Source organism: Cyrtonyx montezumae, unplaced genomic scaffold (genome assembly GCF_038088225.1).
Source record: "Cyrtonyx montezumae isolate F1298 unplaced genomic scaffold, pur_monq_1.0 scaffold_10, whole genome shotgun sequence".
In the NCBI taxonomy this organism is placed as follows: domain Eukaryota; kingdom Metazoa; phylum Chordata; class Aves; order Galliformes; family Odontophoridae; genus Cyrtonyx; species Cyrtonyx montezumae.
In genome coordinates, this window is record NW_027071826.1 from 55,071,430 (window position 1) to 55,084,580 (window position 13,151).

A 13,151-nucleotide genomic window follows, 5' to 3' on the forward strand; every position below is an offset into this window, starting at 1 on the left:
ACAAAAAAACTTAATATGTAATGTTTGTGAGAAGTAAACTACCTTCTGAATAAACAAAAAGGAAATCCATGACTGTATAAATGAAACAGGTAATTATGGCCATGACAAACTAGTTTGTATCTCATAAGTGATGGTGCATTATTTGTTCTAACACCTCCCTTATATTGGTCTATAAGTTAAGACTTTGTATTCTTCTGCGTTTCTGTAGCCAGCCTGTGATATCAAGACCAGGAGAAGAAGTAAGAGAGAAAGAAAATGATTATAGGGTTAAGAAGCCAGCTACACCAGAGAATGCCTGCAAGGCATGCAACATGCTGCGTCCTCAAGATGAAATATTTGTTTTTCAAAGCAACTGAAGAGAAGGAGCTTCCAACAATGGAAAATAACCTACAGATTCATTAAGGCTTTGAGTTTAGCTAGATAAAAGAAAAATCCCACTCATTTCTATCAATACTTTCATCTAAACAGAATATATTGAAAATGGTTTTAGAGTCAAACTCCTTGCCAGCTACCTACTGCACTCATTAACTCATTTTCTTGGAATTGGTAGCTTGCAAACTTTTAAAAATGATTATTTATTTAAATCAAGCTGAATGATTCCATATTATGAAAAACAAAAGTTCATGGGAGCAGTAATATTCATTTTCATCTGGGTTCATTATTGACAAATACTGCAAACCTTCCATGAATATGAACTTGCTTTGGTTAAACAGAAGCGTTGACAGATTCAGAAAGTAACATTTCCATTTAAAAAGTACAGATATACTGATCATAACCTGTGGGTGAGCAGACCGAGATGCTTTTCTTTTCATGGTGTGACAGCTGTGTGTGGCCAACCAGAACGTCACATCCCTTTCACTATCTCTGACTGCTGAAATGCATCACCACGCTGTGCTCACGTCCACGTTCAGTCTCCAGAACCATTCAGCAAGCTTCAATGAATGCCAGTGGGTGTAATGTTTATTGCACGGAGGAATTCAGTGACACACCTTTACTCTATACACACTTCCATGTCAGACACCATTCTGTCACAGTGCCCCTCTGCTGCCAGCTGTCATACAACAGGAATATGTAACAGAATATTGGTGGGAAGGTTCAACTTCCACTGCCACACAACAAACATCATAAAATAGGAGACACTGTTAACAGAGTAGCCTTCAAATATAAAGAAACAAAACTGTATTGTTTTTACTCCTTAGATATAAGAAGCGTATGGAGTCTCTGCTAGGGAGTCACCATCACTATAACATTCTACACTTCTTACAGCTTCAAGGAAAAGGAGTGTAAAGATGATCTCTGACACCCAAGTTTATTCAAATTCCATTTTCATTCTCAATAAATAGAAAAACCTCAAGTTTTATTCCAGGTAGTAAAGAAACATCTCAGCTGGTACACTTTTGCTGTTGCCATTTCCTGCTCCCCTTAAAAATGCTTGGACAAGTTCTTTAATCTGTTTATCTGACTGTCATTTAAAGCCTTTGAAACTCGGAGCAATAATGTGCAACAGTGGCATTAGGTCCTAACCATTAAATTGATACCTAGTGTGTTTATCAATACAGATCATATTTACATAAAATTCAGAAATGCCGATGAAGCACATCGTGCAAGATGTGAATCCTCCTTTATTTCCAAAAGAAACATGAGATTCCCACACCAAAATTGACATGATGAAGCATAACAAAAACCTGCCATGAAATTATCAAATAATCACAACCAAAAAATAGGTTTAAAAAACATGCCTTATAATAGGATCACTGTAAATTTAAGAGTTGGTAATAACGAGACAGCGTTGGATTCTTTGAAATTAGACATTAAGTCACAGTCTCTTATTTATATAATTTCATCTTTTTCTTTCTTTTATATATATAATTTTATAACAGTGCCTGTATTTATGCCTGTATAATATATATATATATATATAATATATATATTAAATGCCTGTATAGTACATATATATATAATTTTATAACAGTGCCTGTATATTTATATATACACAACTTGAGACTGGTTTCGTTCACAGGGCAGGAAAATTTAATGGGATTTTCTTGTGGTCAGAACTCCTTGAAATCAGACCCCCCAGAGTTTAAACCTACATGTTATCATTTTACGCAGTCTCACACAGGTTTCTTCCCAAAAATCTTCCAGATTCATCCTGCAACTTGCACGGTGTTCACTTTTACAGTCAAAAAAATAGAAGCATTATTTTTCCTTTCCCTATTTGTAATGCTTTTTCTGCAACATGCAATGCTGCTATGCACCAGAAGCACTACCTGTACTATTCACTTATCTATGATACATTTGTGTCCTGCTCCAAGTGATGCTGGATTAAGGATTCTCAGGCTGCTTGTGACGGGCCTACCAAGACCTGCACAAGCGTATATACAAAATACATCTCTATATTTCTAAAACCTGCATCTTGCCTTTCTCCATATTACAGTGCAAATTAAGTTTCTGATCAGACACAGTACACTTAAAATGCAATACACAAGTGTAACTTAAATATGAAGGTCTGCAACTGACAAACTACTAAGCTGTCTGTCTTCACTTGTTGTTCAGGAATAACTGGAACCCAAGCAAATAGTAATTTAGTTTGGATTGACCAGTACCCAAAAGTGCAAAAAAGCATGAGTTGACGATCAGGAAATTACTGGAGGACTGGCTTACAAATCACAACACCAATTCTTGTTTTAATAGTACTTTGAGGAGCTTTATATATTTTTTTTATTTACTTATTTATTTGTTTTTATCATTGAATCCAGGATTGTAATGAAAAAATACCAAATATAAGTTAGGAGAGATGAAACCTAATCCACTTTTCTTTCAAATTATTTGCAATAAATTTAAGGAAAGTAATATCCAACTTAAAGTGATCAGCAGCTTTTCAAAATTCACCTTCTTTCAGGCATACCAAAAGTTGCTCAGCTAGGGTAAAACAGCACTGAAGACCACTCTTAAAAGTATACTGCAATACTACCAATTCTTCATGGTGCAAATTATGTTTTGTTTAAAATAAAAGACACAGACTCTCACTGCCTTCTCCAGCAACAGGAAAAACTTGTCCTTCCAAAAAGCTGGATTCCAAACTACCCTTCAGGCTGCAGTGAGTCAAGGTTTTGTGTGCAACTGGTTGAATGACTGTTTATTTTTGGCTTGTGTTTGTTGTTTTTTTTTTCCTAAAAAAGACTACTAAAGGGATTTGGAGTGGACTTCACATGCAGAAAAATTATCATGTTTTCTAATTGATAAGAGAGGAAAAAGTGTATAAGCAATAGGTACTCAGTACGTGTAGATCCTAATTAAGAGCACAGTATCAGATTTACAGCTGGTTATAATCTCTATTGGCAAACATTTTTATTTTATTTTTGGGCATTTTTTGGCTTACAATGTTAGTTCCAGACATTCTTGGACTTTTGTTTATGCCCTACAGTAAGCTTTCCTTATATTTTTTAGCTTTTGAAAAAAATCATTACCAAAGTACATTTAGCAGCTTACCACAGCATGACTTTTAAACTCATAATCAAAAACAATGTTGTGGTGGTGAAGATAGAAACCAACCTAGAAGTGGTGGAAAACATAGTGATAACATTTCATAGTATCTGTTTGAGACAGTGCCTCGTATAGGAGCAGCAGATCATCAGTGCAGTTGAAGTAGTACTGTAAATGCTAGCCATTACAAAAAAAAAAAAAAAAAAGACAACACAGTTCTCTCTAATCATTCAGCTGTTCTGTGTAACTGAGCCTACTACACCCTGTTTCATCTGTATTTTTTCATGGCAACCAGAAGTGCTGATTTATGAATGCTGCTAGCTTTCAGATGTTGTAACATTGGCAAGGAGAAGTTACTTTGCTTGTCTTAGATCTAACAAAGAGTCAGAGGCAAAGTCAAATGTATAACTCAGGAGGTTTAAAGAGAATTCTTTAATTTCATTTAGACAGTGTTCTTACCCACTATACTGTCTCAACATTAATTAAAGAGTTTATTTTGGAACTCCACAAACTATACAGAGCTAGACAAGAATTATGTTTTGAGATCGTGATTAAAGAGCATATGATTATTCATTTTACTTCCTCTTTACAAAGCTGAAGTGACACTGAAACTCAGCCAGATGTTTTTCATATATATAAAAATACAGGACATATAAGACTCCAAAGAACTGCACTTGAAATCCTTATGCAAATCAAAATAGTTTCATATATGTTTCTACTCTTTAAAAAGTTCCCAGATAAAAAACAAGTGTTTCATAGTGTTATAAGGAAGAGGAAAACAAACCAAGCCTTGGACACACTTTGTAGATTTTATCATTGACTTGTGATGCATGTCTTTTGTTTGCCGATGATTTTGTCTAGAAAGTCTAGATAACAAGCTCTTATAATACAGAGCCTAGACACAATTTACCGCTGAATATGTGCAAAATTTAAAAGAACAAGTAGCACACTACTGCAATACTTGTATTACAATTAAAGACAAAATGCTGAGTAATTTCTCTTCCCAGCTAGTCTCTTACAAGGAAATAAAACTTGCAGTGCACAAACATGAGTGGACATCCATGCATACCTACTCTGCCAACTAGCTGCATGCAGCCAAATCTTAACTGCAGCATAGGCTAAGGAGTAAAATTGTAAAAATAATTAGGTTTCTAGCATCAATTAAAGAAATATGTTTTCCATAAGCAAATGTCTCCCCAGGGTATCATTCAAACTGTATCCAAACTCAAACTGTCCATATCAGGATAAAAAGTGTAAAGTATTGCTCACTCATCATCAGAATTTTGACATAAAACATTTTGTATTGTTAGCTGTAAACAGAACATAAGATTAATAAAAGACAGACTTTTACCCTAACTCATGAAAAAAAAAACAAAATACATTATTTCCAATAGACAACTGTCACGGTGTTATCCGTGACAGTGACCCAAGGGAAACCGAGAAGGGACACAGGAGAGAAAAAGAAACTGCGTCAGTGGCCGCGCGGCCGCCCGAGCAGAGCCTTGCTCCAGGGGGGGAGGGGAGAAAACAGCGGGAAGAGATGGGTCTACAAAAACAACGGCACGATCTGAGAAGGAACGGTGACTTTACTAAATCTAATAAAATTGAAAATTGAGAGAGAGAGAAAATTTCCAAACCAAAAGCTGTGAGCTTACGTTAAGCAGGAAACTGCAGGGGAAGCACACGTGCTGAACCTCCACAGCAGCCCGGAGGAACGCGCCCAGACCGAGCGCCGCCTGGCATCCGGTGCGGAGCTCCGCCCCTCCCCTCTGCTGCTCCCCCAGCATTAATTCCTTCACTGCTGCGTGATGCTCTGTTGTGGAATACCGGCATCAAAACCACAAAACCACAACAACAACAATTATCAAGAGTATCAGTGATTTGCATTAATTTCTCCCTTGTATATTCAGATATACCTGGGGACCAAATGAGAATATATCACATGGAGATGTCTAATCCTTTCTGTTGCAAGTATTTCAGTATGCATATTTCAGTAAACGTTCATGGATCAGAGAGTGAAACCCACATATCCTACCTTCCAAGCCAGTGGCTATAGAATCATTATTACTTGTAAATCGTTTATAAGTTATTTTTGTTTTGAAAAATGTTTCAACAGCAATGTCTGAAGGAGATCAAATGCTGTGCATTTATTAGTAAAGACAATAAATTAGTGATAGAACAGCACTGAAATATATAACTAGAACCGATCATATCAAACATTTTAACAGTTACACAGGAGTATAGTTCAAAAATATCAAAGATTTACGGTTAAGTTTGAAGGTGTGATTCCATTTTTCTATAGTTTTAAAAGGCATAATGTTGAGCATAATTCTATTTAAGCATCTTAATCCTGAAATCTTATACCTTTGAAGCAGTCTTAGAAAAACTCTAACCATTTTATGTATGAGCAGCATACCCAGACCACCTGAAATAACAGAAAAAAAAAGTAGGATGGTGTTTTTTTTTTTCTTCAAAAGGTTTGTGTTGGAATCTCATGAAACATGACCAGCATATCCACTGCATTCAGGAGATTACATATAATCTTACCAATTATCGAAGTCCATCATCTTAACCAATAGTGAAGCAAAAATAGATCCACAGTCAGCGTTTAAGAAAGTTGAGTAAAAACTTCAGCCTGAAGACAAAGGAAAATACCATTGGTGGCACTTGGATCTTAAGAGTTTCTCCTAACTGTGATTCACATATCTTTTGTTTTACTAGCAGATTAAACTAGTATGAGAATACTTCCCACGCTAAATTTGTTGGGATTGTATTACTTACTTTCCCTACACAAATTATTTTAGTACCATTAAACCATTAAAACTGTCATTTTCTACCCTGAGAACATGAAATAGTAGTAAATTGGGAAAAACAAGGTGAGGTTAAGGTTCACACAAGAAAACTTGGGAGTTTTCATGTAGTTAACACCAGCTAGGACGGCCTGAAACACTATGGGCAAGCGCTAGCCAAATGCTAGCAGATCAGTGCAGCAGCTTTGGCCTTCATTTAATAAATATCAAACTGCCTAGATTCTACTGATGGTTATTTTAGCTGTTGCCATCCACACTTGGCTTGGGATCATTTTTTATATACCCCTGACAAACCATGGGTAAGGTGGCACAGAAGGAAAGCTGGATAAACATGAGAATTTGTTCCAATTAGACAGTGAGCACACTTTTATGCCATGAGACACAAACAGTGCAGCATGGACACCATTTTTTCTGGCCTTTCACAGCTGTCCCCTCAGTTACATTCTGTCTTCCATCTTTGTTTCCTAGCAGTTATATCTAGTATGGAAGGTTTTTGCAAAAATTAGGTGTCCTTCTATACTTTGTTACATAGCTTTCATGAATGCGTGTCAAGTAAAGGGAAAACTGAAGAGGTATGTTTTCACCCTGACCATCTTCTTAACTAAACCAACTTGAAGATTTCACGCCAGCCCAATTATATATGTGCAGCACTATAAAAGTTAAAGGTTTTTATTTATTTATTTTTGTAATGCTGTTTTTTAATACTGGCTAAATAGTATCAAGCAAAGTGTGAAAAGCTATGAAAATAAACTCTACTCAATGAAAACGTCCTCCTGCCAACCTGCATACACAGTCCACAGGTTAAGTTCAAGTCTTGCAGTCCACTCCAACACCAAGCACCTTCCCTACCAGCCCACTCAAATTCTGAAAATGACAGACCCACAGAGCTCCAGAAAGGCTGCTACACTACATTCTCCTTCCTGTTTTCTTTTAAGGAAGTACTGAGAGTTGAGCGTCATTGTTGAGGTACAACAAAGTAGAGAACATTCTGCCCCAGCAACATTATAAATGTACAAGTATAAAGGGGAGTTGGGCTCAGCTACAGAGAAAACATGTGAGCATATTTTAACTTCTCACATTGCTGGATTACTTATTAAAAACTTGTTGCCTCAATGCCAAAACATGTAACACTGCACTGTTTAAATGAATTACCTGTGAAAGTCAAAGACCTACCTTCCACTGAATCTATACACAAAAGCATCAACTAGATATTTCTCTGGGTGGGGTAACCACTTAAAACGTTTGGTGCTAGTAATACTAAAAGCACTGCAGCTCTGACTTCAGTGAAATGAAGTCTGTGTAACAATACTATGAACAACCAAATCTGCCATGGAATCTTCATAGTTCAGCAGATTCTGCCATGAAGAGTATCTAGAATTTTCAAATCAGCCATCTGGCCACTTTTCCATGAATGCCAACTTGCCTTCAAATTAAATATTTGCAGTCTCTGATTAATTCACTAAGTTTGACCGAACAAACATTTAAGTTCAGATAGTACAAAAAACTCTTCTAATCTTGCAATATTTTATGCCCATAACTAGCTATAGCAAATGGTATAATAAGTCACTGTAAAATGAGTTACTCATATAAAAACAAGGGCATAACCTTACATATGAAACAGAATGCATGGCAGCTTTAGCTATGCTTTATCAATGATCTCTCGAGCACTTTTCAAGTTAATCAAGTGTTTATAAGCTTTACTAGATTAGGGTGCTCAGATTTCCTTTTCTTTACTGAGTTTAAACCAAGTTCACCACGTTGCCCAGGGGACAGCAGTCTGGAACACTCACCTTTTGACCACAACAATAAAGCGTGGAATCTTTCACATTAACTCACAAAAATCTCGCAGTGAAAATTGTTATCAGGAGTACTGACTGCTCTTCCAACTGGATTCCAGAACAGCAAATTAAGAAATTAATTTTACAATTAATCATTACACTGGCAAAGTCATAATTAGAAGTTGATGCATTATCTGTCTTGATATGAAACTTTGGCTACCCATCAGAATCACTAACGAGAATTCCAGCAGCATAGCTATATTACGTGACATAACTTTCTAAGAATGTAATGTTGTCTAGAATAACAGTGATCTCTTATTGATCATATTTTAATTTGACTTCTCTTGATCCACTTTACTGCTCGTAGACTTCCAGCCCTGTGCAGATCCACTGTCAAGTACTAGGAAGTCATGCTGTTTTATGGAGCACCTACGCAGTAACTTTTGAAACACAGCAAAGACATGTAGGAGATGTGATCCTTCAAAGTACAGCTAAATATAATAGTCTATTGGTTACCAACAGACCGAGAGGAGGAAAGAGACTGCATCCCAGGACACATAGATTTGGAAACAGTCTATGAATTCTTAGAAACAAAAGTTCCACAAAAACAAGTGAATGAAAATAAGGTGAGCTTCAGACATGTTATTTCAGCAGCATGGATGCTGATAAACAAGATCTTGAGTTGTTTTAATGAGTAATTAAAGATTCCACAACTTGTACTGTGAAATTTCACAAGTTGAGAAATCTGGGAGAGAATTTAAGAGAATATAGAATGCAGTTTAAAGCTTCAAAGTGTTAAGATCTTATCTTCCTAACACCTGAGAAGAATGGGATAAACTAATTACCTGCCACAATGGCATGACCATGCAGGACATAGTCTTAAATTAAGGCATAACGTCATGACATTTGATTTTGTGGTTGACATACTGCTGGAAAACATCCAAACAATACTTCGCTTCTTTGCTCAGCAAAGATATGATGTAGACTGAATTAGAGCCAATACATACATTCATCTTGCCTTATCCTTATTTATAATCTAATTAGGACCGAATAGTATTTACGATGCTATAAATGAGGTACAGCAAGGGTCTCATTTTAAAGTTGGTATTTTTGGGTGTTAAAAGTCCACTTACAGATCTCTCTCCAAGTAAAACAGGTTGTTTGATTCAGAAGGCAGGATAAACTTTTCCACGGAAAATTTGGTGGAGAAAAAAATAAAACCACCTATGGATGAGAAAGAAACGGAACAACAGCTTTAGATATTTATTAGTGTTTTCTAAAATCTCTAAACTAGAATTCCAGTAAGTATTCAGCTAAATTATTTTGGCTGAGTCATCTGAACGAAAGCTACTAGACTCCAATTATTACTGAATTATCCCTATTCCTGAACCAAATATGCATTTAAGATTCCTTGAGCTCTTCCACCTGGGTGCAGACATGAAATCCTGAAGGTCTCCTCTATTAAATTCAGTGTAGGAAGCTCTATTAAGCTGCTTTTCTTTACCATATAAGCTAAGAGAAATCCTGTCAACTAAGTGCTATGGCAGAATAATCAGAGGTGCTTTCAAGATCTGTTAATATAAATACTACCAATGTCTATATTCATACGATAGGTGACTTCACACTAAAGAGAAACTAGAATTACTTATTATAGCATCATTACACCTTACTGGTGGCCAGAAAGATTGTCACAGAAGACATTAGCATGACAGTGCAGGGCTTCTCTAAATCAGTGTCCTAAGAAATCTTGAATTGTTAATCTAAAATCCGTTATTTAAATAATGGTAAAATGCCGTCCCTTCATCTGAACACTGATAAGCATTGGGTAGCTTCCACAGCTGTCCAGCTTCTTACTCACACATCTTCACATGGGAAGGTCAGCTCAAGATACTGATAATTAATACCCTCATGCACTGGTTTCATAACCCATTCATCACAGATCCCTTACGGAGAAAGCCAGACACAGTTCTGCATCTCGATGGTATTACACAGATTTCTGAGAAGCCCCCGTACTCCTAATTTACAGAAAGAGCTCGGCACTCCACATCCAGATTTCTCTTTTTATAGTCAAATTAAATAGATACACAGGAGTGCATGAACAATTAAGCTTAATATTTTGCCTTTAAACAAAAGCAACCTGCTGTGAACCAAAAGCTTTACATACTTAAAAATGTGGCAACAGATTACAAACAAGACTAAGAGAACACTGTAGTAAGTAAGAGAAGAGACCTTGCTAGTTCTTACTGCCTTTCTTAAAAGCTTCGTGAGGAGTCTTCATTTTGCTTACACACTAGAATAAACAAGAAAATAAATTGGTAAATAAATACAGCATAAAAAGACTAATTTCTGTTGATGTATTTGTAACACTGTATTCCCTATGACAAATACTAGACAGCAGAAACTCATGCACTCTTAGCACACATTCAATAACTAACATAATGATACAGCGTTAACCTATATTGCATATGTATATTATGTATTATGATAACCTATATTGTATATTACATATTCATAAATATTTTACATTTTATTTAGACACTGTAAAAGGGAAAAAAATGAACAGATCCATCATGGACACCATGGAGACTAAATATCTTAAGAGATAGTAGAAGCAAAACGCATTAGATCAGCCTGTGTACCAAAAGTACACGGTAAACCTATGCATATATCCATTTATACATACGTGTATATATATAGTATGATGTTACAACACAAGTCCACGTGGAAGCAGTTAAAGCTCTCAGATACAGGTCTACTGAACAAGGTCTGAGTTTTTACCAGTAGTGAATCAGGCTAATTCCCATTTTTGTACTACTGTCACTGAGAACTAAATGAACAGTGCTGCTGGCTGCAGAACCTCCGTCTCCTGCATGATAAAAGCTTTCTCTATGCAAGAATAATTGCACTCTAATCCACAATTCTGACTGCTTGAAGCTTGCCATTTCTCAGAACTGCACCTCGTAGTTACGCTATATGCTAACAGAAGATAATTATTCTCAAGTTATACAGATGACTTAAGGCAAAGTCAGAGATCCAGTAAGAAACATTTCTAAGACATACAAAGGCTCTCATCAACCACTGTTATCAAAACTGGCATGTCATGATCCATGCGCTCTTAAGTACATTCACAGAATAACAGAATATCCCAAATGGGAAGAGACATATAAGGACTGTTGAGTCCCACTCCTGCCTTCACACAGGACCACCCAAAAATCAGATCATATGTCTGAGTGTGCTGTCCACATGCTTCATGAACTCTGTCAAGCTCAGCACCTCAACCACTTCTCCAGAGAGGCTGTTCCAGTGCCCACCCATCCTCTAAGAACCTTTTCCTGATCTCCAACCTGATCCATGCCATTCCTCTCTAGCCCCTCTCCTGAGGAAGTTGTATGGCTATGATGTCTCCCCTCAACCTCCTCTTCTCTGAGCTAAACAAACCAAGGCATTTCAGGTGATCCTCGTAAGTCTTGTCCCTCTAGATCGTTCTCCATGCTTGTAGCCCTCCTTTGGACACTCCTGGATAGTTTTATATCTTTTTTTTTTTTTTTTGCTGTGATGTCCAGTGTTGGCACAGTATGCAATGTGAGGTTGCACCTCGGCAGCATAGAGCAGGACAAACACTTTCCTCCACCAGCTAGCAATGCCATGTTCAATATGCCCCAGGATATGGTTGGCCTTCTTGGCTGCCTGGGCACACTGCTGACTCATGTTCTACTTGCTGTTGACCAAGATCCCCCAATCTCTTTCAGCAGAGCTGCTCTCCAGTGTCTCATCCTCCAGTCTGTATGCATAACCAGGGCTGACCCTTCCCAGGTGAAGAATCCAACACTTGTTAAGCTTCATGCGGTTGGTGACTGCCCAGCATTCTAATTTGTCTAGATCTCTAGGTTTCTCCACCCTCGACAGAGTCAACAGCTCCTCCGAATTTAACATAATCAACAAACTTGCTCAAAACACCTTCAAGTCCTACTTCCAAATAATTTATGAAAACATTAAGGAGAACTAGCTCTGGGAACTGTGACAGTGACCAGTCACCAAAGAGGGATCTCTTGCCCAACTTGAAAATTTGAACATTTTTTGACAGCTTCCAGACATTGAAAAATAATGGAGAAAGATCTTGCAGTGACATTAAGCAGGTCTCTGAGTAATCTGGGATAAATCTTATTGGATCCCATGAACTTCTATACATCCAATTGGAGAAGCAAACTCCATACACTAATCCTCTTCCAGGAAGACAGTGAAATTTAGCAAAATCCCACCATGCTCAGACTTGATTAGAGTCATCATCTGTAATGACAACTGTTCAATAACGGAGTGCTCACAAGTCAATGTAACGCCAGGCAAGACTGAATTAAAAAAGCAGATTTCACAAAAGGATAAGAATGTTAATACGTACAAATAGGTTAGTTTTTTCTTTTTTTATTTTCCCCTCAAAGATGAGGATCAAAACAACAGCAAAAAAAAAACTGTAACTTCATCAGATCTCACTCTGTTTGATTAAGTCTATGTAATTCCTGTACTTTTTTCCTTCCTAACTGTTTCATGTATTGTAGTTAGAGACTTGCAAAGTGCCATATGAAGAATATTTGAGGAAACAGTGCTCAGATCAGCTTAGCAAAAGGAAGGCTCAGTGGAGATTTAACCTATATTCCAATATCTAAAAGATAGCTACAGAGAAGATAATCTCTTCACCACACGGTAACAGAGAGAGACAATGGATACAAGTTGCTCCAGAAGAAGTTCCATCTGCACGTAAGAAAAAGAAATCAACAAAAGAAAAACTAAACATCAGGAAACAACAGCCCAGAGAAGAGGTGGAGTCTTACTGATTGAAAATTCACAAGATTCAGATTAATTGGACACCTGATAATGCATTCTTAGGCTCAATTTCAACAGGAGGCTTGATCACATATCTTGAGAGATTTCTTCCAACCCAGATTACTTTAAGAGAACTTTTCCTTGTCAAATGGAAGGAAGTCATCAGTACCCTCCAGAAATGCCCTCGGTTGCTTGTACTCTGCTGTATTGCCCTTCCAGATTTCATGGTGGTTTAAGTCTGCAGCAAATGCCCACTGCA